This window comes from Acipenser ruthenus, chromosome 10 (assembly GCF_902713425.1).
Source record: "Acipenser ruthenus chromosome 10, fAciRut3.2 maternal haplotype, whole genome shotgun sequence".
Lineage (NCBI taxonomy): Eukaryota > Metazoa > Chordata > Actinopteri > Acipenseriformes > Acipenseridae > Acipenser > Acipenser ruthenus.
This window is the reverse complement of record NC_081198.1, coordinates 34223805-34229804: the sequence shown is the minus strand read 5'-3', so window position 1 is coordinate 34229804 and position 6000 is coordinate 34223805.

Genomic DNA, 6000 nt, shown 5'->3' with positions numbered 1-6000 from the left:
TGTCAAAGCACGTGGGAATGTGGCTGGAGCTGACAATTGAACAAATGATGAAATGTTTAATTAGGCTCCAGCCACAGTTGTATAAAATAGATGTTCACGGGTGTTAGTTTGGGATTAGTAGGATTAATGTTGGAGACGGAGATGAAGATGGAGATGGAGATGGAGATGGAGATGGAGACGGAGATGGAGATGGAGATGTCAAGTGTCTTGTCAAGTGTTTTGTCTGTGTTATTTGATTATTAAACTGCAGATTAGCGCATTAAACTTGCAGCTTTCTGTGTCTGTCTCTCTCCCTGCCAATACCATCTGGGCTGTGATGCTATTGCGCCACAGGTGTATAGAGGCACATACCTGGTTTTGGGTGTGTGCAATAAAGTATAATTACATGTCATGTTGATTTTTTTAACCAAAGTAGCTTAAAAAAAAAAAAAAATAATAGTTTTTTTTTTCCTTCAGTTTCCATACTCTAGCTGCTTGCTTTCACACACACATAAAATACTGTTCTCATCCACAAATATTAAGACTGATTATTAATGTTAATGTTATTCTACTGGTGATATAACAGTGGCTTATTATGTATCTTGCATGTTGTTGAGCAAAGTGTTTTTAGTGGTAATGGTTAGGGACTAGAGAATATTAAATGACAATGACAATGACAATAATAACGAGTAAACAATAGAATAGTTTAACGATCATGTTTGTAAACAAAGACAATATTCATGCAGGTTAAATAAATATATATAAATGAGAAGAAACATGTGTATTGTATTTAACAGTATTTAATGCTGTGTCTTTCCTTAGGAGGGAGCAGACGCACTAGTATTAGGTGGTCGGTTGTGAGCTTGTCTTGTGAATAAACATTTATACTTGTGAATACTAGCAAGTTGCTGTTTCCCGTGTTCTAAATACCTCAGTGTTCTTGAGAGAATAATGTGATTGCGGGTGGAGGTAAGCACGGATGGTCACCCCATTACACACCATAAAATGATGTCACAATAGTCAATAATATATGTTTTTTTTAATATATAAAATTGCTACTGTGCTGCATTGAATATATATATATATATATATATATATATATATATATATATATATATATATATATATATATATATAGGGCAGCAGTGTGGAGTAGTGGTTAGGGCACTGGACTCTTGACCGGAGGGTCGTGGGTTCAGTCTCTGGTAGGGAACACTGCTGCTGTACCCTTGAGCAAGGTACTTTACCTAGATTGCTCCAGTAAAAACCCAGCTGTATAAATGGGTAATTGTATGTAAAAAATAATGTAATTGTATGTAAAAATAATGTGATATCTGGTAACAATTGTAAGTCGCCCTGGATAAGGGCATCTGCTAAGAAATAAATAATAATAATAATATATAAAAATAAGACACATCAGCTGCAAATCAAGGATGTCTGTATATCTCAGGAGCTCTTCCATTCTGAGTGCAGGCTATCGTTCCAAAAAAATTTTAAAAAGCAATTTACCACATTTTAGGCCTGCTTTTCAGTCACATATCTGAACGTGCAAAGGCGCTTTAAAACGCAAATGTGAACAGGGTTGTGGATCTAAATCCAAGGCGACCCTGGGCCAGCACAGTAGTGTGAACTGGATCTTTTTATTTCTCCTTCTGGGAGCACATAGTTGTCTGCAAACAGTTAATGAAAAAAATGCTTAAAACAGCAATTTACAAGACAAGTCATGCTTTCTTGGGCAGGATTCAGTAAAAACACCAGAAATACAGTATTACCACATAGTGAGACATGGATGAAGATTGTGAAAGCTAAGTGAAATTACAAAGTGCAAGTTAAGGGCAAATGCACAGCACTTCGAGTAAGTTGCTTGAGATGTCATTTTGTTTACTATTTTATAGTGTTTGCAGTCATAGTTCTGGGCTCTGTTACTCACATTGAGTTATCATCATTTGTCTCTAAATCTGCCTGGCTTTGATCTTGAATTGAGCTTGTACCTAAGGTGCAGGCACTGAAGAGCCTTCCTCGTTAAATTAAAATCATGTGACTTTCCAACAAGCCCCACCAACTATATATATAGAGAAGCCCTTAGGGATTCTCTAGTTAATCCAGGTAAAGGCAGATTTCGAGAAAGCTGTTAATAACTATATTACATTTTATATTTACATTTTTATGGCCACAAACATAATCAATGTCCAACCAGATTTTAAATGTTTTACAAATGCTAGTGCTTATTGAGTTTAGTGCTCTTCAGCAACCTGGTTCTATACTGATTTAGTTGGTTATACAGACTTAACCATTTAACTGCATGTCCTAAAATATCAAGAACACCTGAATATCCACATTTTAATAGTACAAAACAAGCAAATAACAAAAAGGTATTTCAGTACAAATATTAGGGCATCTGTGATAAAGTTACTAATGCTAATAAGGTTAGGACTCCTTTAAGGTTCAAAGAACAGAGGGCACTGTAGGCCTGATCCATTCTAAATGCCATTTGGAGGCCAAGAGGCAGCAAATACAATGGTATAATAAATCAAGCAATGAGACTGGTCGAGCAAGGTTCCAGCTGTTTGTATATTGGATGGATATGGACAGTTGGCGCCTTGTCACATATTCTAAATCGCTGCGCTGCCTCACAGAATTTAAACTAAGTATCGGTAGCCATCTTGCTTACACTCACTTACAGATGTATAGCTGTAACTATGAAACTGAGTGACCAATTACCTGCAAAAAAAAAAAATCCCATAGTATGTAGACATGCCGATTTGGATGAAGAACAATTAAATGAACTGGAAGATAGCAAAACAGAAAAAAATACCCCCAAAAAAGCTGTCTTTATGCTCACTCACCCCGACTTTGTCACTTCAAATAATGTATTTTTAGCGGTTTGTAAACACTAAAGAAAAACACAAAAAGACACTTGTGCACATTATACACCCTCTCTGACACAGATCTTGAACAAATTACTGAAATCCGAGACGTCGTTGAATTTATCTGCACTGACAGGAACAAACAAAAATGATTTACTTTCTTTTACATGTTTTAATTGAATTAATTTACTCATCTTAACTTAGTGTGTAGTTCAAAGTTATACATGGGACTGCTTTATTTGGCGTAAGGATATTCTCAGGGGTTGCCCCGAGGCATTCGACGTATAAGAATGCCCAGCCGGGCCTTATTGCATACGTATAACATATCTCTGTATATTACATTCAAACTTAACACAATTGTAAATGAACACAATCAACAGAGAACTCAGTACTAGGGGATCTCAAAGCAAGCTAACTCAATACAGAGGGCTCAGATCTGGGGTTCTAATACAGTTCTATTCAATTTAGTCCAAGTTCAGTATTCCCTAGTGTAATGTTGTATAAAGTTTACCAGAATTATATAGATATGTAATTACCTAAAAGTTATATACCTGCAGGGAGGGAGTGAGGGGCTTTTAGCTTTCACAGAGACACCCAAACACGGTACATAGTAAGCAGTGTGTAAGGCTTCTTGTAGGCTAATAATCCCCTAATTACTAGGTGTTTCCGTGGTAACAGACCCCATTACACATGGCTTCCGCAGGCAGCAGATGGTCTGTAACTCTGTGTACATGATGTCTGAAAGTTCCATAGAAGGTAGGTGATGATGGGAGATATGCAGACAACAGTTAAGGCAGACTTTAACCTTTGACCCTTTGTATCAATAACAGCTTCTCCTTACTCCCTGGAAATAAAACAACATTAAAAGCTGTGGAAGAATTTGAGACTGAAAACAAATATGTGAATTCAGCAGACCAAAATAATAATGTTTACAAAATTCTTTTCACATTTCAGTTTTTATGTACTATGCATTGTCCATTAAATGAAGTGATCGTTTGCCAAAATACATAACTTGAAAATTGATACATTAGACATGAACCAGGCAAACCAGGTTTGAAGAAATGACTAAATGCTGTAGAAACAAAAAAGTGTTAAGTGTGTTGTGACTTCTTTTTTTCTCAGTGCCCAACAAAGAGCAATCACATGCCACTGTAACAGGGTGCTTTGTAAAGTAATTGGTAATTGAAATGGATGTGAGTTAGTTTTTTCAAAGTTATAACTAATTTGGTCTAAAGTGGGCCCCTTGCCTTTAACACTGAATTTGTTGCATACATGCTTAGTAACTGATTTGATCAATTTACAATTAGTTTTAGGGGTAATCCCGGGTTAACCAAGGATAGATGGTAGATGTATGGGATTTCAATTCAGTTAGTATTACTATGAAACTTGTAAGATAGATTCACCAGGCTATAGATGACAGGACTATCACCATCTACCAAGTAGTAGTACATCACATATTATCCATTCACTTGTAAAGCAGAATTTCTGGATGGGTGTGGCAATGTGACCCGCCCCTGTGTGCATTTCTGTATTATATGTTGCGTGTGGTGTGTTAATGTTGGTGTATAGATATTGCTGCACGGGATATAAATGGGTGTGTGTAGCACGAGTTATTTAAAATGTATAATTGTATTTAGGCACAGGGATTGCACTTCACTTCACGTGCATTTAAAGTAGTTAATAATATGTGAGCAGGGGGTTGCAAATAATTAATTCACGTGCTGGGATTCAAGTGAATAATTAATTAGTAATTGAATCCCAGCACAACAGTATATGTAGATGCACGTTTTACTCACTCGGGGTTGGGTGTTTGGTGAGTAGTGAACGGGTGTGAAGAAGGAGAAAATAAAAAGTAAAATAAAGTTAAATATTAACAATTGCTATTTTTTTGTTTATTTTTACTCACTGTGTTTGTTTAAGTGTTAATCCGTTTTGTTTGTCTTTATTTTGGCCTCAAGTACCGTGTCCTGTTTTCTGTTTAAACCTTTTATTTTACAATAAAACACTGAGCACTGCAGCGTCTCAGATTCACTGCAACTACTGTCTGTTTGTGTACTCCTTTCTGGTATGATGTATCCACTAAAGCCAGCTTGTCACAATGGGACATTAAGTTCTTCGTTTTATTTTTAATGTTTGTATTTATCTAAAGACAGGGGACCATTATATAAATGGGAAACAACATTTAGAACGCAATTAAGGGGTCTGAGGTAAAATGGGCAATCAAACCCCAATCCTAACCTAAAGAACAAGGGGGAATTTACTATGGAATTTGTTTCATTTTTAATGGAGCTACTATTGGGTATATTGGTAGGAATGAGCTATTTTTTTTCTACATGTATCCAATCATATGTAGGCCCACTCGTGCAATTTTGTTCCTGTTAAGGTCATTTTCCCTACTTTGCATACATTTTTTAAGGTGAACACCATCTTTAAACAATGTGTCATCAGTATGTTTATCATTATCAGATACATATTAAAAGGACATATTGTTTAAAGATGGCTTTCACATTACAAAATGGATGCAAAATAGAAAAAAATTAAATTAGCAAAAATGGGCCTACATGGGATTCAATACACATGGAAAAAATAAGAATGCGGCAATCGACCAAATCTAAAATATATCCTATGGTACATCCATTAAAGGTGAACTTCATTTTTGGCCGTCACTTGTAGGCAAATTTCCCTTGTACTGATGTACCTGCCCCAGTAGTTGTTGGGAGAACAGTATATACAGTGGGATCACCAAAGGAAATCAATGTTTTGTTATTTGGTTATTTGTGGGGACAGGTGCAATGCACTCAGAACTGTGAAGACAGAGACCTACAGTATGCCATGTTTACTGGTTGGTACAAAGTTGCCTGTGGTTTGGGGAAATATAGGCCAGAATGTGGTAATTTTGTAAGCAGGTCACAATTACCCATTTTTGCACTGTAAGTGGTCCTATTCACAAAACTTTAAGGACCGTTGCTAAAGTGGATGTAGCTAACTAAATGTCATACCCGTCATGCACTTACATTCACTTTATGGGTCTGAAATGTGCAGTTTTAAAAAAATTACATGGAAGCATGAATTTTAATTTGAAAACACATCTGGTCCTATATGTTGGAGAAATCCCATATTGATTAATTTAATCAAGTTTGCAGTTCATGATTTA